This window comes from Notolepis coatsorum, assembly GCF_963971535.1.
Source record: "Notolepis coatsorum genome assembly, chromosome: 7".
Taxonomy (NCBI): domain Eukaryota; kingdom Metazoa; phylum Chordata; class Actinopteri; order Aulopiformes; family Paralepididae; genus Notolepis; species Notolepis coatsorum.
The window spans coordinates 128,581,680-128,609,205 of NC_140171.1; the positions used below are offsets into that span (position 1 = coordinate 128,581,680).

The 27,526-nt window shown below is 45.6% G+C and overlaps 1 protein-coding gene across 1 annotated transcript in view; it reads left to right on the forward strand.

The window, feature by feature from the left end:
• The first annotated feature begins 19,874 nt into the window (after positions 1 to 19,874).
• LOC311231763 (phosphoinositide 3-kinase regulatory subunit 5-like) overlaps positions 19,875 to 27,526 on the forward strand; it is a 71,688-nt gene continuing 64,036 nt past the window's right edge. The window contains exon 1 of the mRNA XM_084318386.1: positions 19,875 to 19,986. The gene's annotated coding sequence lies outside the window, so the exon portion shown is untranslated. The remainder of the gene's footprint in view (positions 19,987 to 27,526) is intronic.

A 27,526-nucleotide genomic window follows, 5' to 3' on the forward strand; every position in this document is an offset into this window, starting at 1 on the left:
TATTTCCCATCCGCTGGCCTGAGACCCACCAAAAAGCCCCACTGAACCCTCTAGCGGTTCAAGAGCACCATCTGGTGGCCGATCGGCGCAATCGCCTAACAGGAAGTTACTTGGACGATGTGCTGTTCACCCATATTACTTCCGGGCACTCGGTATAGGTTCCGGCACTCTAGCTCGTCACAATACATAGCGATCCGTTGCCAATAACTCGATAAACAACATGATTTGGACGTATATACTATTATACAAGCTGGAAATGGACCGGATATTTTTACATCCCATAATGGAAAACTGTCTACCCCACGCTGATCGCCCAACGGCCCGCGGAGACTGGGGTGAGTTTTAGCGTGTAATATTTCCGTGTTCGACACTAACTGCTATGATGAACATTTTACCCACATTAGATGAATGGTATAACGCTGCCCACGGAATTATAAACGCCCCCTCGCCCATCCGGTCAACATCAGATGACGTGTAGTAACTTCCAGAAGTCCGTCCAGTTGGATTTTTTTTATCGCGCCGATTGCTATCAAACTGTATTTGATCATCAATATAATGCATTTGGGGCTATAAATCACGTTCTGGAGAAAGCTGCAGAAAGAGATGAAAACATACTTATACTTTAGATCATATTTTAGTATGAATATGTGAATGAAAAAGTTTAACGTTCATACACCCTGAACAATACATATAGGACATTGAATGGGCCCTAATAATGGCAATTTAGCAATAGAATTTAAAAAGTTATAGCCCTGCAAAGAAGGGGAACTTCTCCATAGACAAATAGAGCTGGCAACCTATGGTATATCATGAATTTAGCCTTAGGCAATCAAAGTGTTAAGCAGGTTAGCATGGTAGGTTACAGCAGGGTTTGATTGATTGATTGATTGGAAACTTTATTAACAGATTGCAGAATGGGTACAGTACAGTACAGCTCAATACATACAATTGTTAAGGGGATGCAGACCAGAGAAAGACTTTCGTCTTGTTTACATCAGGGTCCCCCATTTTCAATTCATCGTAGGGTACATTCTGTTGTCTTAACATCAAGCAACGTGTACTCTTCTTCTGCACATATCATCATACAGCATCGTGTACTCTTCTTCTGCACTCCAGCTGTAGGCATAACATGGCATTCTATTAACTACGCCCCATAGTGGAGACTCTTGGGAAGTACAGCTTCACCTGTAATGTTAGAGAACACAACATCTCCTTTCTCTGTGAAAAGAAGGTTACTTGCTACTCAGCATTATGCAAATTTAGAACTTTTGCTTTTTCACTTTCTTAAGTAAACTGATACTGAACAGTCAGTATCATAAAACGTATAACTCAAGGTAATCATTAAACAAAGGGAGCACAGGTTATTCAATCATTATCAAGATATAATTATATATGCTCAACCAATATTACTCTTAGTTCTCACTCAGTGTGCAACAAAGTCCTGATGCCAACTAGGCTTGTTTCTTGCACGCGACTGTGCTGGAGTGTGACCGCTGAGCTCTGTCAGGGCAGGGCGGATCCCTAAGTCAGGCTCATCTGGAGTGTTCGAAGTGTGAGCCAGACGGGATGCGTTCCATTTCTTTCCATCGCTGAGCAGAAAGGTGCTTTTGCCAATCTTCTTTTTCACTGTCATTGGTGCACTGTATCTCGAGTGTGCTTTGGGGACGTGATGTGGTGTTCTAATCCTAACTCTCTCCCCCTCCCGAAAAACAGGTGCACGAGCGCCACGCTTAGCATCTGTGTAGCGCTTCATTTTGGCTTGCTTGTTTTGGACCGTTTCTCTCACAGTCTCGTCCTGTGCACTCACAGTAGGCTGCAAGGGCAGTACGTCCAGTTTGGTGTGCATTTTACGACCGTAAAGCAGTTCATGTGGTGAAACGCCAGTGGTGGCATGGGGAGTGGCTCTGTATATTTGCAGACAACCCAACACAGCCTCTTTCCACGGTTGAGACTGCTGGATCGCTGTCTGAATGCAACTCCTCAGAACACAATGGAAGCGTTCGACAACACCATTAGCCGCCGGATAGTAAACTGAAATCCGATTGTGAGCAATGTCTCTTTCCTTGAGGTACTCGGCGAAGGCTGCTGATGTGAATTGAGGTCCATTGTCTGTGACGACGCTCTCTGGGTTACCATGGCGACCGAACACAGAGCATAGGAACTTGGTTACATCCGTAGTTGTAGCGTTGTGAGAAAAGGCTACCTCTGGCCACTTAGAATAGTAGTCCGTCAGTGTGATCGCGTAACGGCAGGCTGGCACAGCTGACTCGAAGGGCCCGACTATGTCGAGGCCTAGCTTCTTCCACGGGCCGTCTGGCAGTGGAACTGGCTGTAGAGGTGCAAAATAAATCTTGGCCGTCTTGTCATTAGACTGACAAGAGACACATGTGGATATGTCGGCCTGAACCTGAGAGTCCATCTTCGGCCACCAATAGAGATCCCGCAGACGCTGCTTAGTGTGTACGACCCCCTGGTGGCTCTCGTGTGCCAGTGTGAGCAATGTATGGCGTAAGGACACTGGTGCGATGAGGCGGTTGCCTCTGAGGACGTAATTGTCCTTGACTGACAGTTCCTCTCTGATCTTGAAGTATGCAATCAGATCTTGGCTCACTGATTTCGCTGAGTGAGGCCAACCCCTGTTAATCTGACCACGCAGTGCAGTCACTTCAGGGCAGGTAGAGCAAGCAGCCCCAAACTCAGTCACCGACAGGGCACTGAGTGTAGCAGAGGTGTGTGCTACTATCTCGGGCTCCACATCCATAGCAGAGTCAGTAGAAGCAGTAATAGTAGCAGCAGTAGTAGTAGCAGCCGTAGTAGTAGCAGCAGCAGTAGTAGCAGTAGTAGTAGTAGTATCCGCAGCAGCAGTAGTAGTATCAGTAGAGACGGCGTCCCTGACCGCGAAAGGCAAGCGGCTTAACTTCTGGTGGACTGGCTTAACAGTAGGGTAAATTTTTTACACAATGCACAAAGCCTTTTGCACAGCCAAATGCCGTAGGAGCTGTGACAGTAGTAGCCATCACAGGGGCAGGTGTAGACGGCGTAGGAGCGGAGGAGGGAAGGACAGTAGTTCCACTAATGCAGAGGTGGAGTGCAGGTCCATTCCCAGTAGGGGAGTTCCTTTATCCACGACGAAAAATGTAGCAGGGACCGTGACATTGTCTCTCCTCACCTGCGCCTGTAGGCACCCCATGAAAGGTATGCTAGCCTTGGTGTACGACACCAGCCGAACAGTAGTAGTTTACTATAGGGTAGTTTAGTTAGGGTACAGGGTACTACATGGTACCACATAGCTCTACATGGCACTACATGGAACTACATGGCACTACGGGGTACTACATGGTACCACAAGGCACCACAGGGTACTACATGGCACTACAGGGTAGTACAGGATACTACGGGGTACTACATGGCACTATGGGGTACTATAGGATACTACATGGCACTACGGGGTACTACATGGCACTACAGGGTACTGCATGTCTGCTCCTTTGCAGCACCACAAACATGGGAACTCTCTAACTCTTCCCCCCCCCCCTCCCCCCCCCCCTCCCCCCCCCCCCCCCCTCCCTCCCCCTTCTCTCTGAGTACCCGTCTCCTGGCGCTGACTAAGGTGATGGATGCCTCGGGGTCTTGGCCAAGCTTGTAGTGACTGCTCTACATGCACCTCCGAGGCCTTGGATCAGTTATTCACCGCCGTCTGTCTGTGGTCCTGTCAACTGATTAACAGACTGTTAACAGATTAACAGTCAACGCGGTTTCATTGCTGGGTTAAGTACTTCTATTCTATTCACATAATACGCTTACTTCATATATCTACTCCATTCACATATATGCCTACCACTTGTATCTATTGCTATGTCCGCCTACTACAATCTCATGAGCTGTCTAACGCCTGTCCCGTCTCCCTGTCTTCCTATGACTTGCTGTCCTGGAGTGTTGACCGGAGTGTTGGACGTCCCGTGACGAAGGCCGGGAGATTGCGACCCCCTCTGCGTGCCCCCCTGTCTCCGGAGGTCTCGTAGTGGTGACCGGAGTGCCGGATGTCCCGCGATGATGTCGGGGAGTTCGCGACCCTCTCTGCGCCACCCCCTATCTCCCTGTCTCCGGCTGTCCCTGAGCAACGACCAGAGTGTTGAATGTCCCGTGAATAAGACGGGGAGGACGTGACCCTCTTTGCGCCGCCCCTGTGCCTCAAATAGATCCGCTATCAACTCTATCTTTAATCTTTCAAAATGTTCAGTTGCTATCGCTATTAGCTCTATCTTTAATTTTTCAAAATTTACAGTTGCTATTGCATGCACTCATCTGTGTTTCACCACACACATGAGTGCATGCTTACCAACTGTCCGTCTGCAACACTACTATCACCAACATCTAAGAAGGGAGATCCCCCCTTGAATGGCCCTTCTAAGGTTTCTCTCCTCCACACTGCCTGTGGAGCTTTTTTCCCTATTGTTAGGTTTTAGTGAGTTTTTCCTTACCTTCGCGTGGGGTATGTCTGGGAGTGCTTGCATTCTTTCATTTATTTGCATTCATCTAAAAAATGTTTGGACCTTATGGTGTTCTTGTTCTGTTCTTGACTTATTGTTATGTTGTCTTCTTGACTTGTTTAAAGAAGACCTGTACGGCCCATGGGGACATTAACATGTGTTGTCGGGCCCTATAAATAAATTTGATTTGATTTGATTTGATTTAGGTGCAGATAGGGTAGTTTCACTGAAGTATTTCTCATAAGTAGACAGTGGCATTATGGATACTGTTGAACCTGTGTCCACAACCAGTCTCAATTCCTGAGCCTGGGTAGTAGGTGTGTGTACATGCACATTGCATACAATCCTTTTTGTAATGTCAGAAGCTCCCAAGCATAGCACTGTAGTTTCAGGAATTTCCACTGTACTCACCGACTGAATGAATGAATGAAAACTTTATTTAACAGATTGCAGAATGGGTACAATACAGTACGGCTCAATACATACAATTGTTAAGGGGATGCAGAGAAAGACGTTTGTCTTGTTTCACTGTGTTTTAGCACGGCAGACACGAGCAAAATGTCCTGTTTTCTGGCATGATTTGCAAGTCACTTTCACTGCTGGACATTGTGAAGAGTTCGCCAGGTGGCTCCCCGAACCACATCGGTAGCAAGAGCGAGTGGAAGCAGAATCAGTAGCAGCAGCAGGTTTAGCTGGACGGGAGCGCTGCCAGTCCCGTTTCTTGAATGTATTGAGACTGCGGCATCACGGCCTGTACTGGAGCCGCACACTCGGTACTGATAGCTTTAGCATGCAGTGTAGCTGCTTCAAACTGCGTAGCTAGGTTGATAGCCTTGTCCAGCGTCAAACCTGGTTCAAGCAGTAGATGTTCCCTTATCTGTGGGCTAGCTACATGTTCAATCAACTGATCCCGGAGATTTTCCTCAGTTTTATTATCAAAGTCACATCTGGTAGCTAGGTCACGCAAAGCAACAACGTATTGTGCAATGCTTTCATGTGGTGCTTGTGCACGCTTTCTGAACGTGTGTCGCTCGACTACTACGTTGATTCTTGGAGTGAAATGTGCATCCAACACTGCCACGGCGTCAGCCACAGAATCACCTGTATCTGGCAATGTGTAGAAAATCCGCTGACCCTCGGTACCCAGGCAATGTAGAAGGGTAGCTCTCTTCCGAGCTTCGGACCAGCCATTTCCAGTCGCATTTATTACCAGCATGTAATTCGTGAACATCTGGTGCCAAGTCCTGAACGGCATAGTAGGTTCTCCGCGGCAGGGTAAAAACGCAGTCGGAGAAGGCACGTAAATTAGCCATCTCTCCTGTAGTAAAACGTTGTTAAAGAAATTCCCTGGTTCAACTTCACTCGTCGCCAATTGTTATGTAGTACGTACGTAGTATTTTGTATGTAGGTAGGTGTAGTAATAAGACTCAGGAAGCAGGTTACTCTTTAGCCTTTTAGTTAAGCAGGTTAGCATGGTAGGTTACAGCAGGGTACATTCTGTTGTCTTATCATCAAGCAACGTGTACTCTTCTTCTGCACGTATCATCATACAGCATCGTGTACTCTTCTTCTGCACTCCAGCTGTAGGTATAACATGGCATTCTATTAACTACGCCCAGGGCCGCCTCAGGGGGTGTGCGAGCAGTGCGGTCGCACAGGGCCTCGCGGGAAGGGGGGCCTCGAAAAAAAAAATAAAAATAAAAATAAAAAATATTTTTTATTAATTTTTTTTATTATTTTTTTTTATTTATTTTTTATTTTTTTGCGAGGCCCCCCTTCCCGCGAGGCCCTTTTTCATCACAGACCTAAAATCTAGTTTTGCTTATATGCTTATATATTTCACATTAGACACGTTTGTAGAATGTGTCTGACTTGTTCCTGGGTCTGCAGTCCTGCAGCTGCAGACATACTCACTATTGGAGCTCAGCCTCTGGGGTTCTGCAGCAGCATTGGTTTCAACGAAGGGAGTGGTTTTACTTACATCATGTGTAGACAGTGTAGTACGCCGGCGTGGCAGCGTGAGTCGGCTGCGTTTGACATTTTCGCGCGTGCAGCTTTTGACTATGCTTAGTTATGCCAGCCAAGACGAAGAAAGAGGTCGGTCACCAAGGAACGTTGACGAAAGGCCTCTCGCTAGCGGGACAAATGGCCGGAGCCTTTCATGGTATAGCCATGATGTCGGCTAGTAGCTAGCTTAGCTAAATGCTAACTAGCGTTAGCTAACCTATTCAGAGGAGCGAGGCGAGGCGAGTGGATGTCTTTTCAAAAGAAGGAGAAGAGAACTTGTGAGCAGATAAATCTGTTAGGCAGCAATACGCCGAAAGGTGTCCAGTCTGCCGGAAAGTACTCGAAGAAGAAGAAGAAGAAATTACACCGTGGGGCCAAGAAAGTCTCCTTCCACATTGATACTGCGTTATGGTGAGTCAACCTATGATTATATACCCGCCGTGGACCTGAGTCACCTGACCCTATCTCTCTTTCTCTCTCTGGAGCCAAACTGGTCGACTAGCTAATACTACTAGTAGCTAACTGTGTGAGCTAACTGTTAGCCAGTTAGCTGTTTAGCGTCAGCTGGGAACGTTCGTTTGATGCTATCAGTTAGCCTTGAGAATAGCAGGCCCTTTGACAGAAGATGTAGTCGGGCCTGCACCATGACAAGGCTCTGGCCATAGCTTCTTTTTGTCCCGCCAGCGAGAGGCCTTTCGTCAACGTGGAGACCTGTGTTGCGGCCTTTCGCCCTGCGTTCCTCGTGCAGGTAACTTGGATTAATGAAAATGTCATGACATTACCCCACTCTTCCTTCCTTCCCCTCCCGAATGTTTTGTTAATAACGATGTTTTTTTCCAGGCAAAACATATGCTACTTCACAACATTTGGAGATACGACATGTGCTGTGTGTGAATGGTCGTTTGTGTAGCTTGGGTAGCGTTGGGCCATTGGCCAAAGCTGTGTGTGGCCTGGTGTCACAGTACCTGGCTAGCCTATTTAGCTGATGTCGGCCATTGGCTCCTTGCTGCTTTGGTTTCTCTGGTATACCCTCTTCTTGTTGGATTTAAGTGTTGATCTTTGTCCTTTTGAATCTGTCATACATGCTCTAGTCTCTCTCTAACACACACACACATGACACTCTCTCTCTCTCTCCTCTCTCTCTTTCTAACACACACAGTCTGCCTATGGCGGCCTTTCTCGATGGCTAGGCTGTGCTCAAGGATCTTCAGTCACAGTGCTCAGGTATTCTGCCACTGTGTACTCTCTGTTTAGGGCCAAATAGCATTTCAATTTCTTTCCAATGTGTCTCTCTCTCTCTCTCTCTCTCTCTCTCTCTCTCTCTCTCTCTCTCTCTCTCTCTCTCTCTCTCTCTCTTGGATTTAAGTGTTGATCTTTGTCCTTTTGAATCTGTCATACATGCTCTAGTCTCTCTCTAACACACACACACGACAAACACACATGTTCTCTCTCTCTCTCTCTCTCTCTTTCTAACACACACAGTCTGCCTATGGCGGCCTTTCTCGATGGCTAGGCTGTGCTCAAGGATCTTCAGTCACAGTGCTCAGGTATTCTGCCACTGTGTACTCTCTGTTTAGGGCCAAATAGCATTTCAATTTCTTTCCAATGTGTGTCTCTCTCTCTCTCTCTCTGTACACTGTATATTGACTGTAGAACGGGAGCTCTCTCTCGCTCTCTCTTTTGCTATATGTTGACTGTATCATGCCCCGCCTCGGGCAGCGCTATTATTTAAGAATATGTTGACTGTATAAAAAAAAAAATATATATATATATATATATATATATATATATATATAATTTTTTTTTTTTTTTTTTTTTTACCTTTGGGGGGGGGGGGGGGGGGGGGCTCGCGTTAAATCTCGCACAGGGCCTCGCATTTCTCCCAGGCGGCCCTGACTACGCCCCATAGTGGAGACTCTTGGGAAGTACAGCTTCACCTGTAATGTTAGAGAACACAACAGAATCTTGTGAGTAATACTAAGCTAACTAATATAGCTAACTAGCTAGCTCTTTGACAATAAAACCAATAGTCATGGTCTACTAATCTGATCATTAGAAGTTATTACATTTCCTGGTATTATTACATTTCCTGGCTGGTATTATTACATTTGAAAGTCCTTCTAAAGGAAAGATGTATTACATTTGCTGGTGTTACAGGATGTCTGGTCACTCATTCCCCTGTTATCAGGAATGTAAAGATACTTTCCCACTGCGGCTGAACGTCAAAGGCGTTTGGCATGATGGCATCAAAAAGGGTCATTTGGAGAGGTATTACTTATGTGTGAAAGTAACTTTGGAGAGGTATTACTAATATGTCAAGGTAACTTTGAATCTGTACTTTGGTTTATTGAACAGGTCTGACAGAGGGAAAGAGTGCCTGGTATCCTGTTGGAAGCCTTAGGGGTTGAAACAGCAGGTGGGAAAGGATGGGAAGCGCAGGGGAAATAACAGAAGATTCTGCCTGCTCTGCACCCCCCCCCCCCCCCCCTGCCAGCCAGGCCTTAGTGCTGCCTGCCTCACCCTGGACCCCAGCTCTGCCCTGTACCCCCCCTGCCACCCAGGCCTCTGTGCTGCCTCTTCACCTTCAACTTAACAATTTGACGAAGACAAGTTTGTCCATTAGTTTACTTATAAATCGGGAGAATACTAATTGGTCTACCACTGAAGGTAATCCTGTTGGATATTATTGGGATTATTTTTGCAGCTTTCCATGCTTGAAAGATACCGTTTTTGGTTACTGCCATATGTTCAGTCTTAGGTTGAAAATATGGCAGACCGGTACAGCAATATAATCTGCAATAATTCTAATCGGTCTGCCATCAACGTTGTCTAGCCCCGACTGTATTTAACACTAGGGGTAGATCATTAGTGAAAGTAGAGGAGAGGACCGAGGCAACTTCGTTGCAGAACGCTGCACTCTTGACACCCTGATTTTGAGAAACTACCATTAAAATACACACTGGGATCTGTTAGACAAGTAACTATCCACTGTAATTGACAGCCGCTGTATTGAAACCATATTCAGCAAGTTTTTTTCAATAATAGTTCATGGTCAATTACATTGAAAGCAGCAGACTGTGTTGTCATTTGTGTTAAGGCAGTGTTGGTTGAGTGGCCCTCTTTATAAGCATGTTGGAACTCAGAATCTGTCACTATCCTTCACTCCTGTCAAGCCGTCAGTTCCTCTCTCTCTCTCTCTCTCTCTCTCTCTCTCTCTCTCTCTGAGCTTCCTGTGAACATATATGTGTTATGGTTTGTAACCGACCCCAATCGCACAAGACAGGTATGAGAGTAAGCCAAAACAGGGCATAATATTTATTATTGAACAAAAGGCGGCACTGTCCCTTTAAGGGAAAACACAAAAACACTGGAGTCAAAGAAAATAGGGAAAATGCGGCACTGTGCCTTTAAGAGGTGAACAGGCTAAGGGACTAAGGCTAAGGGACAGGGCCAGGGCAAAATGTCAAGGACCAGGACCAGGGGCACTGGAGAGGGGGACAGGGACAGAGGCCCGGAGAGGCGGGCTGGAGACAGGGACAGAGAACAGGGTTAAGGCCTTGGACAGGGCGAGGGCCAGAGCTGCTTACAGGGATGACAGGGTTCCGACGGCGGAGGCCTGGCACGGAGATCTTCCTCGGATGCTGCAGACGGGCAGCGCAGAACACCGGGGTCCCAGGGGACCGGGGCGAAGAGACGCATCCTCCCGTGGAACTAGGAAGCGATGCGCGCCGGCTTGACGTCTGGAGTGGGAGCGCGCCGGCTTGACGTCTGGAGTGGGAACACCACTCCAGGCCTGGCACGGAGATCCCCCTCGGATGCTGCAGACGGGCAGCGCAGAACACAGGGGTCCCAGGGGACCGGGGCGAAGAGACGCATCCTCCCGTGGAATTAGGAAGCGATGCGCGCCGGCTTGACGTCTGGAGTGGGAACACCACTCCAGGCCTGGCACGGAGATCCCCCTCGGATGCTGCAGACGGGCAGCGCAGAACACAGGGGTCCCAGGGGACCGGGGCGAAGAGACGCATCCTCCCGTGGAATTAGGAAGCGATGCGCGCCGGCTTGACGTCTGGAGTGGGAACACCACTCCAGGCATGGCACGGAGATCCCCCTCGGATGCTGCAGACGGGCAGCGCAGAACACAGGGGTCCCAGGGGACCGGGGCGAAGAGGCGCATCCTCCCGTGGAAATAGGAAGCGATGCGCGCCGGCTTGACGTCTGGAGTGGGAACACTGGAAAACCTCCCGTAGAGAATTAGAGAGCGTAGACGGCGTCCCACTCCAGGCAAACGGCGACAGGTGGTGAAGTACAGGGGTGGCACGACGTCTCACGCCGGAGACGCGGCAGTAGATTGTAGTAACAAGAACGACCCGAACAGGACTGGAGGGAGGTCCAGGTATTTAAAGCCCTCTGGGGCGCTAATCATAAACTATGACAGCTGCGAAAGGTAGTCCAAGGGTGGGGGCTGGTGAAGAGTAGAGGAGAGTAAAACATCGCAAGGGTGGGGGCTGTTGAGGAGAGTAGACAGGGAAAGTCCAAAGGTGGGGGCTGGTGAGGTGAGGAGAACAGGGAATAAAGGTCCAGGGAACAGGCGAATCCTCACAATATGGGCATCAGCCTGTTCCCCATTCCCTGCGCAGTCTAACTTTGGAGAGGTATTACTTATGTGTCAAGGTAACTTTGGAGAGGTATTACTTATGTGTCAATGTAACTTTGGAGAGATTACTAATATATCAAGGTAACTTTTAATCTGTACTTTGGTTTATTGAACAGGTCTGACAGAGGGAAAGAGTGCCTGGTATCCTGTTGGAAGCCTTATGGGTTGAAACAGCAGGTGGGAAAGGATGGGAAGCGCAGGGGAAATAACAGACGATTCTGCCTGCCTGCCTCACCCTGGACCCCAGCCTGCTCTGAACCCCCCCCCCCCCCCCCCCTGCCAGCCAGGCCTCTGTACGGCCTCTTCCCCCTGGACCCCAGCCTGCTCTGAACCCCCCCCCCCGCCAGCCAGGCCTCTGTATGGCCTCTTCCCCCTGGACCCCAGCCTGCTCTGCTCTTCTATGTTTTGGTTTCTTTTTATTTGTGTGTATATTGTTTTTGCTTTTATCAATTTGTTGTGATAGTGTTCTGGTTCGAGATAAATAAAGATCAATCAATCAACCCCCCTCAGCCTGGACAGCAATATAATCTGCAATAATTCTAATCGGTCTGCCATCAACGTTGTCTAGTCCAGACTGTTCGTTTTTAGTTTTTACAGAGTTTAAGAAATTTTACCTCAAATGACGGCTCACAATATTTCATGAAAGCAAAGTGTTTTGTTTGTCTGTTTAAACTTTACAGCACTGACAAGGTTGAACAAAGTGCTGTAAAAAAAAGAAATTATATATATATTTTTTTATCTCGAAGCTTCGAATTAAAATCAAATCTCGGCCCCCGAAGCTTCGAATTCCAAAAAAAATCGAAGGTCAGCCCTTACCCTTTGAACAGGAGGTAAGGAAGGCCCGGCCACTTGGGTCGTAGTGTGGCCTAAACAGCAAACATATTGTGCGGGTACATTGCCATCTAGCAACCGATCATACAATATAGTATCCTCATTTTTTGTTTCATTCATAAAATGCGCCAGCCATCGTAGTTCCATATGGGCCAATCCAATGTACGTTCAACTAACGTAAAAAAAAAACTTAGTTTACTTGGTACCTGCGTGCTATACACTGTGTGAATTCACCAGATATTCCACAACACGCTTCTACAAAAGACACCGCAAACACGGTATATGTCTAAATAATAGTGGGGTTGAGTGAATGGATGTTTATTGGTGGTGGACGGTGGCATGATAAGGATCTGGAAAAACGACGAGAAGTAGAGCGTGCTACACTGTGAGCTCCTGATGCAATACATTTATTCCCTCCACAAAGAAAAGGTCACATTTCTGGCATACTCAGTGCATCATTGTGATGTGCATGAATGCATTACATTGGGAGCTTCCAGTGTGCAGACTCTACTTCTTATATGCTCATTCCAGCCCAGGTTTAAGTTTACTCGAGTTGTGTGTGTGTGTGTGTGTGTGTGTGTGTGTGTGTGTGTGTGTGTGTGTGTGTGTGTGTGTGTGTGTGTGTGTGTGTGTGTGTGTGTGTGTGTGTGTGTGTGTGTGTGTGTGTGTGTGTGTGTGTGTTGGAGGATGTAAGGATATGATATTGGTAAACAAAACTGTTTTCAATTCTTCATTCTTTTAATATAATATAATAAACGTTTTCAGGAGATAACAGTATTTCCCCCATTAACCCTTCTGTATTGTGGTAGACTGGTAGTGAAAGGGTTAACCCCATTGTCGTGTGCAGTGAAAGGGTTAACATCATATTGTCGCAGTTAAAGGTTTAACCCTTTGGTAGTGTGGTAGTGAAAGGGTGTGGTAGAATTGACGTTGAATTTCATAATTAATATGTGTGAATAAATTAGAGGACCACATCAAAAACCAGATGTATCTTTCAATAGCAGAGAGAGACTCAGTGGCTAAAAGAGTCTCGACTGTCAGTGGAGACAGCTGCAGCAAATAAACAACAGAGAGCCATTCGCAACCCCCACTACACCTTTTCGAACTGACTGTATGTAAATGCTGATCAAATACAGCTGGGCTGACCACAGGGCAGACCAGTTTAGACTTGTTGAAGAGATGATTAGTCATGGACACTAAAAAAGTCACAAACAAAGTTATCTAAAGGTTTATTGAAACAGGCCTCTGTACTCAAGTGGCCACACCTAGGGGGGGGGGGCCAGAAAGACCCCCCTTCTTATCACTGAGGGAAGATGACATCACACCAGCCCCCACCCGTGGGACAAGACCCAACCCCCAGAAGAAGACGCTGGATTGGATCAACCATGTGCTAATATTGGCTAGACATGATAGGATATAAGGGCCCACAAAGTGTAATTCTGGAGCCCAGACCGAACCAACCCCAGGGGTCTGCGGCTCCACCGCTCCTTCGACCATCGAGAGACTGCTGTGCTGTTTGCATTTTATGTGAGTAAATCATGGGAAAACACCATTTGTTGTTTAAAGTTTAGTGTAAATCCTTAATATCTGAAACCAGATTTACTCATGTATAAATGTGTGCAGCATGGTCAATGTATGTTCAAATTATGTTAACCAAGTGACTGTTTGATGTGCAGTATTTAGGTTTGAGATGCAAACCTGATTGTTGATTCCTGTACACAGCAGCCATGTTAATGTTTTCTGATAAATCCTTTGTTCTATTCACCTTGGACTCCTGGCTCTGATCAAATAAATCAGTTGAGTTGAACTATAGTTCTGGTTTGTCTGGCGTACACGTTTTATTCCTCATCTGCTAAGTCAGATGAGGAGACCAACAATTCTATCAGTATGAATCCTTCCTCCTCCTTCCAGATAATCAATCTCATTGTGTTGTACTACAATAACCTCAAATTATTGTAGAAAGTCTGTGGGAATTTACCACAAGGGTTAATTGATAAGCCTTCACTATATAATGTAATGTGTCTAGCCCTCATCTCCTTCACTCCTGTCAAGCCGTAATTCCTCTCCCCCGCTTGTTTCTCTCTCTCTCTCTCTCTCTCTCTCTCTCTCTCTCTCTCTCTCTCTCTCTCTCTCTCTCTCTCTCTCTCTCTGAGCTTCCTGTGAACATATATGGGCATCATCCTGTTCCCCTCCTCATTATGGTTAATCCCATTCACCTGCGCAGTCTACAAACCTGCCTGCCATCAGTTCATCAACGCAACAGTATTATATATTCTGGTTTTCCATTCACTCATGGCCAGTTATACTTCCTACTGGGTTCGCCGATTGCACTCGCTGAGAGCACGATTTAGTTTAGTTAGTTAGAGATGAAAGGGAAAGGGGAAAAGCCTGTAAATGGGAAGCCTTCCTATTCGGCCCGGAAGGTGGCGGTGTGGAATGATGAAGTCTACACCGCCGCGGCACAGATCACGGCAGCGACGACTAACATCGCTAAACTAGCTGCTTTATATATAGCTTTAATGGGTAAGATGTTGACGTGCACGTGCAGCGGGGGGGTCTTGAGTCCAGACGACGTCAGGACCCTCGATCAGGCGTGTGAGGCTATACTGGACCAGACGCGGCTGCAAGCTATAGCCTGTAGGAAGGTGGTTACGGTTACAACTTTGATGCGCAGACATCTCTGTGAAGACACAGTCGTCCCTGGAAGAGAGGAGGACCCGTAACTTTGGAGAGGTATTATTACTAATGTGTGAAAGTAACTTTGGAGGTATTATATTACTAATATGTCAAGCTAACTTTGAATCTGTACTTTGGTTTATTGAACAGGTCCGTCTGACAGAGGGAAAGAGTGCCTGGTATCCTGTTGGAAGCCTTAGGGGTTGAAACAGCAGGTGGGAAAGGATGAGAAGCGCAGGGGAAATAACAGAAGATTCTGCCTGCCTGCCTCACCCTGGACGCGTGTAGCTTTATGCCAAGCAAGCAGTGCAAAAATTTACCGTAGTGGCGTGCAGTAATGCGCCTTTCATTTTCCGCCGCCCAGCGCCCAGGTCGCGCGGAAATAGGCTGTCTATTGCCATTCTCTTTGACAAACTCTAACCTTAACCAGCTCCTTAACAACGCCTAAACTTAACCGTTCTAACCTTAACCAACTCCGAAACAATGCCTAACCTTAACCTTAACCTTAACCATGCCTAACCTTAACCATAGAAATTATATTGCCATTCTCTTTGACAAACTCTAACCTTAACCAGCTCCTTAACAGCGCCTAAACTTAACCGTTCTAACCTTAACCAACTCCGAAACAATGCCTAACCTTAACCTTAACCTTAACCATGCCTAACCTTAACCGGCGAAAGAATACACGTTAAAAAAAAATCACGTTAAAAAATATTTTCGATGGGATTCGAACTCGCCAGCAAACGAGCCATAGGATCCACAGCCATGTGGCCTTGCCAATTGAGCTATTGCTAGATACTGAATAAGGGGCGGTGACTTATATATATTGAGCTCCGCTCGTGTCGAACCAAGGCGGGATCTCATGCGCATGCGCGGGCACCTCGCGCGAGCACGCCGGCGCACGCACGCACCTGAGCGAGCACGCCGCCGCCGGTGCACGCACGGTAGCATTTGTCTGAAAAGAAGGGCGCTTTACCGCACTGGCGTGCGGTGACGAATGCGGAAGCATTTTTGCACTGCTTGCTTGGCATTAAGGAAAACGCACCCTGGACCGCGTGATTTTTTTTCTTAGCCGCAGTTTGCGAAGACGCTCTCTGGTTGGTTTAGCTCCGAAGGGCTCTGGAATAGAAATATCCGCCTTGTACATATATATTCTCTGCTTGGAAGTGGTTATGCTGGCCCTCTTTTGAAGTGGGTTATGCTTAGAGTTTGGAATCAGGGCTGGTGGTCCATCGCCCTGCTCTAAAGAAACTCTAAGCATAACTCACTTCGAAAGAGGGCCAAAGCATAACTACTTCGAAGCAGAGAATATGTACAAGGCGGAAGAGCCCTTTGGAGCTAAACCAGAGAGGGTCTTCGCTGTACGCGGGCTAGCCAATCGGAGCGTCTTCGCAAACTGCGGCTACGAAAAAAAATCACGCCCCTGGACCCCAGCCTGCTCTGCACCCCCCCCCCCCCCCCCCCCTGCCAGCCAGGCCTTAGTGCTGCCTGCCTCACCCTGGACCCCAGCCTGCTCTGCACCCCCCCCCCCCCTGCCAGCCAGGCCTCTGTACTGCCTCTTCGCCTTGGACCCAGCTTGCCCAGCATCTCAGCCCAGTCCTCCCCTGACTCACCTTACTCCAAACCCCCCTCAGCCTGGACTCCTCAATAAACACACCCATTATTGGGTTTAACCACTACCTGCCTTCTGTGTTCTGCACTTGGGTTCTCTGTACTAGCCGTGACGGAATCATGGTTGTTGACAGAAAAGTAACTTAACAATTTGACCGAAGACAAGTTTGTCCATTAGTTTACTTATAAGTCGGGAGAATACTAATTGGTCTACCACTGAAGGTAATCCTGTTGGATATTATTGGGATTATTTTTGCAGCTTTCCATGATTGAAAGATACCGTTTTTGGTTACTGCCATATGTTCAGTCTTAGGTTGAAAATATGGCAGACCGGTACAGCAATATAATCTGCAATAATTCTAATCGGTCTGCCATCAACGTTGTCTAGCCCAGACTGTATTTAACACTTGGGGTAGATCATTAGTGAAAGTAGAGAGGACCGAGGCAACTTCCTTGCAGAACGCTGCACTCTTTAGACACCCTGATTTTGAGAAACTACCATTAAAATACACACACTGGGATCTGTTAGACAAGTAACTATCCGCTGTAATTGACAGCCGCTGTATTGAAACCATATTCAGCAAGTTTTTTTTCAATAATAGTTCATGGTCAATTACATTGAAAGCAGCAGACTGTGTTGTCATTTGTGTTAAGGCAGTGTTTGTTGACTGGCCCTCTTTATAAGCATGTTGGAACTCAGAATCTGTCACTATCCCCACTCCTGTCTAACCCTCATCTCCTTCACTCCTGTCAAGCCGTCAGTTCCTCTCCCCAGCTTTCTCTCTCTCTCTTCTCTCTCCCCTCTCTCTGAGCTTCCTGTGAACATATATGGGCATCAGCCTGTTCCCCATTCCCTGTGCAGTCTAGCTTTGGAGAGGTATTACTTATGTGTCAAGGTAACTTTTAATCTGTACTTTGGTTTATTGAACAGGTCTGACAGAGGGAAAGAGTGCCTGATATCCTGTTAGAAGCCTTAGGGGTTGAAACGGCAGGTGGGAAAGGATGGGAAGCGCAGGGGAAATAACAGAAGATTCTGCCTGCCTGCCTCACCCTGGACCCCAGCCTTCTCTTTTCTTCTCTCTCGGTTTTCTCTTTAAATATATATATTACAATAGAGAGCAAGAATCTGTGACTTGTGTGATGTATAAGGAAGGGGCAGGACTAGATGAGCACTGCTTCTTTCTGCCCCTTCTCGAAATTCTATGTTTTGGTTTCTTTTTATTTGTGTGTATATTGTTTTTGCTTTTATCAATTTGCTGTGATAGTTGTGTTTTGGTTCGAGATAAATAAAAATCAATCAACCCCCCTCAGCCTGGACTCATTAATAAACACACCTGTTATTGGGTTTAACCACTACCTGCCTTCTGTTCTGCACTTGGGTTCTCTGTACTAGCCGTGACAGAATCATGGTTGTTGACAGAAAAGTAACTTAACAATTTGACCGAAGACAAGTTTGTCCATTAGTTTACTTATAAGTCGGGAGAATACTAATTGGTCTACCACTGAAGGTAATCCTGTTGGATATTATTGGGATTATTTTTGCAGCTTTCCATGCTTGAAAGATAGTTTTTGGTTACTGCCATATTTGCCTTCTTCACAACACTGTCAATGTGTGTGGTCCATGTCAAGTCCTCGGATATGTAGGCACCGAGGTACTTAATGCTGTTGACTCTCTCAACCGGTGCCCCGTCGATGCTGAGGGGGCTGTAGTCCTTGACCCCCGACCTCCTGAAGTCCACAATCATCTCCTTTGTTTTGCTGACGTTCAGGGAGAGGCTGTTTTCCTGGCACCATCCCGCCAGGACCTTGACCTCTTCCAGGTAGGCCCTCTCGTCGTTGGCAGAGATCAGGCCCACCACCACTGTGTCGTCAGCAAATTTGATGATTGTGTTGCTACTCCGCTGAGCCACACAGTCGTGTGTGTACAGGGAGTAGAGGAGGGGACTCAGAACACAGCCCTGGGGGGCCCCTATGTTGAGGGTGATGGATGAGGAGGTGCAGTTGCCTGCTCTCACCACCTGGGGTCTGCCCGTCAGGAAGTCCAAGACCCACTGGCAGAGGTCATAGTTCAAGCCCAGGTCCCTGAGCTTGGCTATGAGTTTGGAGGGGACTATGGTATTGAATGCCGAGCTGTAGTCGATGAATAGCATTCTCACATAGTTCCCCTTCCTCTTGTCCAGGTGTGATGCTGCTGTGTGCAGCACATGGGCTATGGCATCCTCCGTGGACCTGTTGGGGCGGTATGCAAATTGCAGGGGGTCCATGTTGATGGGGAGGGAGGAGCAGATGTAGCCCTTTACTAGCTTCTCAAAGCACTTCATGGCTATGGAGGTGAGAGCTACAGGGCGGTAGTCGTTGAGGCAAGCAGGCTTGGATTTTTTGGGTACAGGGATAATAGTGGACTTCTTCAGGCAGGTATGTCAATCAAATCAATCTTAACTATATTCACAGGACATACTTGACTCCTATAAGACTGAACAGAATGGGTCTTAAACATGACTCCAAATGCTCCCAATGTACAAATGGGGATGAAGGGACATTTATGCACATGTATTGGGACTGCCCACCAGTTAAGATATTCTGGAAAGATGTGACCCAACAATTATCAAAACTCTTATCTTGGAATATACCTGTACACCCCTCTGTATTACTATTGAATGATGTTTTTGAGTTTGCAGTACATCCACAGCTAAAGAGATTGGTTTTATCGGGTATCACAGTAGCTAAAAAGCTGATCGCATCACGCTGGTTTCAACCGGAAAAAATGTGCCGGAAAGTTTGGTTTCTTACATATCTCGATGTGATTTATCAAGAAATATCTACAGCAAGAATTCTGGGTCTCAATGAATCCAAAATGACAATGTGGTTAGAAGTGGTGGAGAGAATAAAAGCTAGCTTATAATGGTAGTGTCTGGTTAGGAGCATGGGATAATGGAGACACTATCCAAAGAGGGGTCCGGGAGGGGGGGGGTTCGAGCTGGAGCATAATTGTGTGTAGGTTTTTAGATAACAGGTATTAGGGGTATATCCTGTATAAGACATTGGTATAAATGGTAATTTCGTTGGATATACACTGTGTATTAATGCTTGTGTATCTTATCGTGTGTTGTCATGTTTGTTTATATGTGTTTAAAAAATAAAAATACAAAAAATACAAAAAATACAAATAAAAAAATGTATGGCAAGACCCAAATTCAGCGGCCCACCAATCAGCTGGAGAGAAGATAATGAACAAAGGACAACAGGCTAAACAATGAGACACAACACCTTTCTGTGAAAATAGCATAAAAACAAACAAGTGAGACAAATGACTTCCTTCTTGACATGAGAACATCCCTTCAAAATCCTCACAAACACCCTGCCTGCCTTCCTCATTGTGCGTACATGCACCTTTCTCATACTTCCTGTTTGCCCTGTGTGCGTGTGCTTGCGTGTGCGTGTGTGTGTGCGCTTGTGTGTGTGTGTGTGTGTGTCAAGTCAAGTGCAGTGTGTGTGTGTGTGTGTGTGTGTGTGTGTGTGTGTGTGTGTGTGTGTCAAGTGCAGTGCGACGCCTACCACCACTCTCTGCCGCTGACTGATGCCATTATTTCCCTCGCGGCACTAGTGAGGACGTGGTTTTGCCAAAACACCTTTCAGCGAGAACGGATGGCAACAGGACTGGGCTGGAGACTCACATAGACACAACGACTATGGACGCTGCTGGACAGTAAACTACAGGTAGGATGATAACAGACGTACAGTAGTTACTAGTAGCGTGGCTTTATATCCCAAGTAGTGTGCTTTGATGTGACCACCAGTAGTTACCGAGTAACTGTCAGCCCAGTGAAAATTATATCTCAGTTGCTCATTTGTCGAATGCATTTAGTCTGACTGTCATATAAACAGCCGAGAAATATCCAAAAGTCCGAGACTGATTAATGCGTTGGCACTGGGCAGTGTGTGTTTACAGTACTATATACGGTACCTAATGTCATGTTCATATGCCATAAATGTCATCATGATGTCTAGCCCCTTACGTGACTGCGATCTGCAAGCCTTAGCCAGGGGATACGAAAAGCCCATGGCTTGCAGATCGCAGTCACGTAAGGGGCTTCATGATGTTGTGTATGTCATAATGTCACTAGTATGAGTTGAAAATGGGGGACCCTGATGTAAACAAGACGAAAGTCTTTCTCTGGTCTGCATCCCCTTAACAATTGTGTGTATTGAGCCGTACTGTATTGTACCCATTCTGCAATCTGTTAATAAAGTTTTCATTCATTCACTGTATGGGCAAGGAGTAGCCAACAAATACTGTATCAATAATAAGGCGTATCTGTAAGGCACGGTAAGGTTGAAAATATAAAATATTTAGTCATATTAAGTACAAAAGCTCATATCCTAGTATATCCTATATAATATAGTGTAACATATTTAGATGCAAATCATCCCGATGTGACTCGAGTCCACTCCGAGAACAGTCTCATAGGTGTACGAGATGAATGTGTGAAATAATCACATCATCACAGACTAAGATGTCAGCTGTCCTGTCAGCTGTCTACACGTTAGCTGCATTCTGAATATTATACTAACGTGTAGAGACCGCTGATAGTGTCACAGCTCTGATTGATTGATTGATTGAATTGATTGAAAACTTTATTAACAGATAAACACAATTGTTAAGGGGATGCAGACCAGAGAAAGACTTTTGTCTTGTTTACATCAGGGTCCCCCATTTTCAATTCATAATGACATTTATGACATACACAACATACAGATATATATCATGACATACATAGTACTGTTACATTTGTGACATACAAGATATGCAAATATACAGTACTGTTAAACAGAGATCCTAACAGAAAATATATACATACGATGGGGAGGCAAGTTGGGCAACTGTACATTAGGAGGGGGTGGGAGGGGGGGTTTGGACATTTACGGTGGCCAGTTTCGAATTGCAGCCTCCCGTAAGTGCTCTTTGAGAGCAGTTTTGAAGGTGGGTAGGGCGTTCCACATTATTGTTGTGGCATAATTGCTAAACGTATTTAGTCCCTTGTTTGTGCCGAATCTGGGTTGAACATGATTTGTGGAGCTCCCTCTGGTGTTGTGGTCGTGGTATTCACTGACCTTTGGGAAGTATTTCGACATGTACAACATGGGTACCTTAGTGGCGTAGTGTATTTTGTAGACCAGGCCCATTGCAAGTTGGTCTACTCTACTCTACTCGTCTACTCTAAGCCATCCTAGGTTGTCAAGGTGGGCAGGGTGAGGTGGGTTTTAGGAGTAAGGTCAAGCAGTAGTCTGACCAGTTTGTTTTGTGATGTTTGTAATCTTGTTTTTAGTGCCTTTTGAGGTGCTTTGGTACCATGAGGTGCAAGCATAGTCGTAGTACCCTTGAAGGAGTGCTCCTGTTAGAGTCTTCAGGGTATTCTTGTTTACCAGAGAGGAGATCCGGTACAGGAATCTAGTTCGTTGGTTGACTTTTTTGATTACATTGGATGCCATTTTGTCACAGGAAAGATTTGCCTCTAGGATGTAACCCAGGTATGTAATTTCATCTTTCCTTGTGACAATATTGTCACCCACTGTAACCGAGAAACCGTTGGTCTTGCTGAGTTTGTTATTTGATCCGAAGAGAATGGACTCTGTGTGTAAAATAATGGTTTGTTATCAGCAAGCCAGGTGCAGAATAGAGGCGTGATTTTTTTCCATAGCCTATGTTTGCGGAGACGCTCTCTGATTGGCCACTGACGTTTCTGGTCATGTGACATCTGTGCCAATCGTGTGACGCCTGTTTCTATCACCGGTTAAGCTTAGGCACTCTTAATAGGCGCAGAAACAGGCGTCACACGATTGGCGCACATGTCACATGACCAGAAACGTCAGTGGCCAATCAGAGAGCGTCTCCGCAAACATAGGCTACGGAAAACAATCATGCGGGATAGAGTACCGTTTACCTCCACCCAGGGTTTCCGTTAGAATTTTTTTTTGCAGGTCTGGACAAATGGGATAAATTCCGGTCAGAGTTTATTGAGCTTAAAAACAATTGATATGCCTATATAAAGAATGACATCATCAAGGCATTTATAATATTTTAACTTAAAACTAGGCTACTTTTGCGTATATACAGTCATTAATATATTCCAAATAAAATAAGTCCCTCGAGACTTCGTGCTGCTGCCGACTTGAGGTGTCGGTGGGCAGTCTGCCCGACCTTAATAAACAGCAGTCTGTTATAATCACATTTTTATGAGCTAACGAATTCCGTTATATTGGACATTTATATTAATTATATCAAGCGAAGAACTGAACATTATCGTGGGTTTGCGTGATTTATATCTCCACCTCCCAACGACTTGGTGCTGGTCATAATGTCCGGTGAAAATAATTCCCTCTAAACACAATTTGATTATTTGAATTGTATTAAAATAGGCTAAAATTAAATAGCCTATGCGATGAACGAATCAATCATTTGTTTCATCGTTGCTTCACCAAGCAGCCGGTCTAATAATGACATTCTGTTGTCAGCGCGAGCTGGCTGCTGATATATTTACGTGAAGCATGGAGCAGCAGTGTTTTTAGGTCCGGTCTGGAAACCGCTCAGCAGCGCCCCCACCCAACAGCTGAATTGCCAATGGCTGAATTGGAGTACTGCACCCTGCCGGCCGGCAGATGGATGCTTCTCGCAAATATATCAGCAGCCAGCTCGCGCTGACAAGACAATGTCATTATTAGACCGGCTGCTTAATGATTGTTTGTTTCGTTCATCGCATAGGCTATTTAATTTTAGCCTATTTTAATACAATTCAAATAATCTAATTGTGTTTAGAGGGAATTATTTTCACCGGACATTATGACCGGAGAGATTAAATATGTCGGACTTCAACAGATTTTGCCGGTCAAAAACCGGTAATTACCGGCTAACGGAAACGCTGCCTCCACCATCTGTTCTCTCCTCTCCAGGTAGGATTGCATCCAGCTCACTGATAAACTATGAAAACCAATTGCTTTTAGCTTGTCAATCAGAATGGAGTGATTGACAGTGTCGAAGGCCTTTTGTAGGTCCAGCATGACCATGCCGCAGTATTTGCCCGCGTCCACCTCTTGTTTGATGTTGTCTTTCAAATAGAGAAGGCATGTGTCAGTGGAGTGGGATGTTCTGAAGCCAGATTGGAATTCGTAGATTAGATTTCTTTCCACTGAGGAATTTGGAGGGGATATTGTCATGGCCAGTGGCCTTGTTAGGTTGGAGGGCGCTCAGTTTTTTGAGTACCTCATCTGTTGTTACCATTTCAAGTTTGAAGTCGTCTTTGCGGACCCCTAGGTTTTTGTAGTAGGCTAGGATGTGTTCTACCCCAAAATGCCCTGAGTGGGAGGGTAGTTTATTAACCAGTGTTGTGGCTATGTTTTTTTTTTTTTATCTACTTTTTCTCCCCATTTTCTATTTTTCTCCCATCCCAATTTCGTATTGTCCAATTCTACCCTCCCCTGTCTCGGACGTTGTTAGACCATGCCTCCCACTGGTCGGCTGCAATGTGGACGAAGCCTTGCATCACCTGTCCCCTCTGGTACCCGAGGAGGCAGCCGTCGCATCTTTTCACCTGTACAGCGCGATCTCTCAGCGGCGAGGATTAACGCGTGGGAGGCTCACGCTGCCCCCGTTGCTTCCTGATTCTGCTGTACAGGCGCACCAACCGACCTGTAGGAGTCGCTATCCACAACGTCCGATCCCCACCCACCGGCTTTCCCACCCCCTAATACTGCCAATTGTATTAGTATGAACGACCAGCCAAGCCGGAAGCAACGCAGAGAGCTGGGCTCGAACCCAGCATCTCCTGCGTTAGTGGCGAGCGCCTTTCCCACTGCGCCACTTAGCCGCCCCTGTGTTGTGGCTATGTTTGTAAAGATCAGCTTGGCTGTGTTTGACCGGATTTAACGATGGGCCGTGTCTGTGTCAGTGTTACAGTAACGGGAAATTAGGACGGGGGTGCTGTCAACATTATTTAATTGACAATTAAAGGAAGTTAACGAATACCCCCCCCCCCCCCCCCAACGTGGGTAACTTCTGCTTTTTTGATGGCCCTTATGATTAGTCTGTCATTCTTTTAATATGCTTTGAGGAAGCGAGGACGCAGGGGCACATGTCTGTTCCTTACAGTTTGTCTGTACCATGGATGTTAGTTTTATAAAAATATAGGTCAGTGCGGTGAACGGGAATCTGTGTCTGTATTTCCTCTATCCACACCTCAACCAATCAATTTGTATAGCAGTGCACACTTCACACAGTAGCCTAAGTGCAACTCAATATGTGTCACCTAAACTAATTGCAAAGAATAATTAAAATAATGAAAAAAGCAAGAAATGAACACATAATAATAATACAATAAATAAAAACAATGAAAAAACCTAGGTACAATCAATCCTAAAAACGTATGTCTTTTACGGCAACTTTTTGGGAAATTTGCTTACTCAATAATTCTGTGAATTACATTGCGGGCGGGGGTGGTCTGTGTGAACCTGCTAGAAATGTACCAGAAGTCTCTCTTTCACACAGAGAGAGAGAGAGAGAGAGAGAGAGAGAGAGAGAGAGAGAGAGAGAGAGAGAGAGAGAGAGAGAGAGAGAGAGAGAGAGAGAGAGAGAGAGAGAGAGAGAGAGAGAGAGAGAGAGAGAGAGATGTATCAGTGTCTAGAAAGTAAATCTGGTTCTACTTTAAGCTTGATACACATTATATAGTGTGCCTTGAGAGTCAAGAAAGTTGGATCAATTTCACAAAACTGGGAGGTGATTGTACGACTGCTGATTATGCAACAGTATGCTACAAGTTCTGGGAAGAATGGGTGACACCAAACTGCTGACAACCAGGAGACAAAGTAACGTTATACTCTTTCTTCATTACCACACAATGAGCTTAGTGTTAAAGGAACACGCCAACTTTTTGGGAAATTAGCTTATTTGCCATCTACTCTGGAGTTAGACAAGCAGATGTATACCCTTTTCTTCTCTGTGCATGCATTAGGCATTGGGAACACCCACACCCAGTGGCGGCTGGTGAAAGTTATTCTAGGTTAGGTGGTGCCTAGGCCTGCCGCGATAAGCAATAAATCGATTAATTGCCGCGATAATTAAAATGAATGCAATGATTTTGACGGGCGCGATTAATTGCTACTGTATTTGCGCGTTTGTTTGAGGCGGAACCAGTGCCCCTTCTCAGTCACTGTCCGTGTTGGGAGGCGGGCCGCTGGCTTTACTACAGAGCACAGCACAGGATGAATTAATGAATGAAAACTTTATTTAACAGATTGCAGAATGGGTACAATACAGTACGGCTGCTCCGTGGGGCTAACGTTACCCCTCATTGTGTCTATTCTACTAGCATTAACGTTACTCATACAAACAATCAATAGCGAGTTATATTGATCACGCTATGTACGATAGCCATGCTAAAACGCTAGCACAACATTAGCACCTAACCTAACAACAAGCCTTAACAAGTCAGCGATCTTTTTGCGAGACTAAACTCTCCGCTCGGTGGCAAATTGTGTTGATGTCGGTTTTGTTTAATCAATAAATGAGGCAGAATACACAGTGACTGTATCCTTTGTTTATTGCACTTGTGCCTGCTGCAAACATAATGATTATGAAATCCTATGCAGCGTTCTGTTTTGGTTCAGACTCCCTCAGACTATCCAACGAGCGACGCGTCTCTATTCTGTCCAATCAGTGGTCTGCAGTGTTTCACGTGACTTTTCTGGTACCACTTCTACCAATAAGATGCATGCATCTCACTCGCTTGGAACCACGACAGAGCAGGGACTAAAAAAGTACCTGATAATTACAACAATACTTCCGGTCCGGTCGGTGGGCTTCAAAATAAAAGTCTAAAACACCGGAAAAGACGGAGCGGTGGGCTTCAAAATAAAAGTTTTGGGAAATAAATTTCTCAAAAAAAAAATTATCTAACCGGTCGCAATAATATCGCTTATCGCGATATTTTCGGTGGCAATTAATCGCCCAGCAAAATGTGTTATCGTGGCAGGCCTAGTGGTGCCATATTCAATCAGTTTGTTTCAGTAACTACAGTATATAACCAGACCTGCAAACTCTAATCGTGCGTTAAAAAAATAGTGGCGTTAACAGAATTGTGCATTAACGTGTTAATCACGCGTTAACTTTGACAGCCTTAATACAAATATACAGTACTGTATCCAATCGCTTTGTGTGGATAAAACGCCTATAGCAAGTAGCGTATATGCATATAACATTGTTTAGAAATGTTTTTGCGAACGTTAGACTGTTTACACAAATGTGTTGTGGTCTGTAACTTGCCAACAAAGAGGCTGCTATTGGTCAAGCGCAAGACACGTGATAGAACTCGCACCAATTACATAAAATGTAACTACGCGATGACCAAGTATCCGTTCACGAGGAAAGATCTAGTCCCGCCGTTCAAATTAGAATTGCGCAAAACCGGGTAGATTCTAAATGGAGAACTTTTTATTCCTAAATCTACACCAATAGGGAGGTGTAGTCTGACGTCACTGGCTGTTCCACCCGTATAGGGATTCATCATTGGGAAAATGGATTATCGGCTATTGTAACAATTCTGCCGCATGAAAATTGAAAAGCTTCCATTTTTGCACAAAATGAGTTCCCTTCTACCACTAACATTATTGTTTAAGCATTTTTGGTTGAAATAAAGGTAGTTATAAGGTTTTTAATTTGTCGTTAAAAAAGAACTACACTTACCAGGATGCAGCGCCCGAGTTACGGCAGGAGAATGCCTATCTTTCAGTGCTGTCGCCTAATCCACGTCACGGCCAGCTGATACCAAGCTAGCTATCTAACGTTAACATTACCTAGCTAAGCGTACTAGATGTTGGCAATGTCTATTGTCGTGAACCATTTTAAATCGGGGCATGTAGAGGAGTTTCGGGAATGAGTAAAATATGCAGGTCCTCTTCTCAGACCTGTGGTTACACTCTGGGGCAAAGCACTGCACGCATCATGCCGGCTAGCAAGCTAGCTAGCTACTAACGTTATGTAAAAAACAATAATGTTATAAACTATACACTATGTACAACGAAACAATGATTTACATTAGTATTACTATTTACAGTGATTTAATATGTAGCGAAATAACGTTATACGATTTAAATTATAAATACAAATATGGTAACGTGCTGTGGCTTTTAAAAATAGTGGTTAGCTTTAGAGATAAATGGAATAAATAAATAATAAATCACCGGAGCACTAAGTGTTGGGTGAAATAGG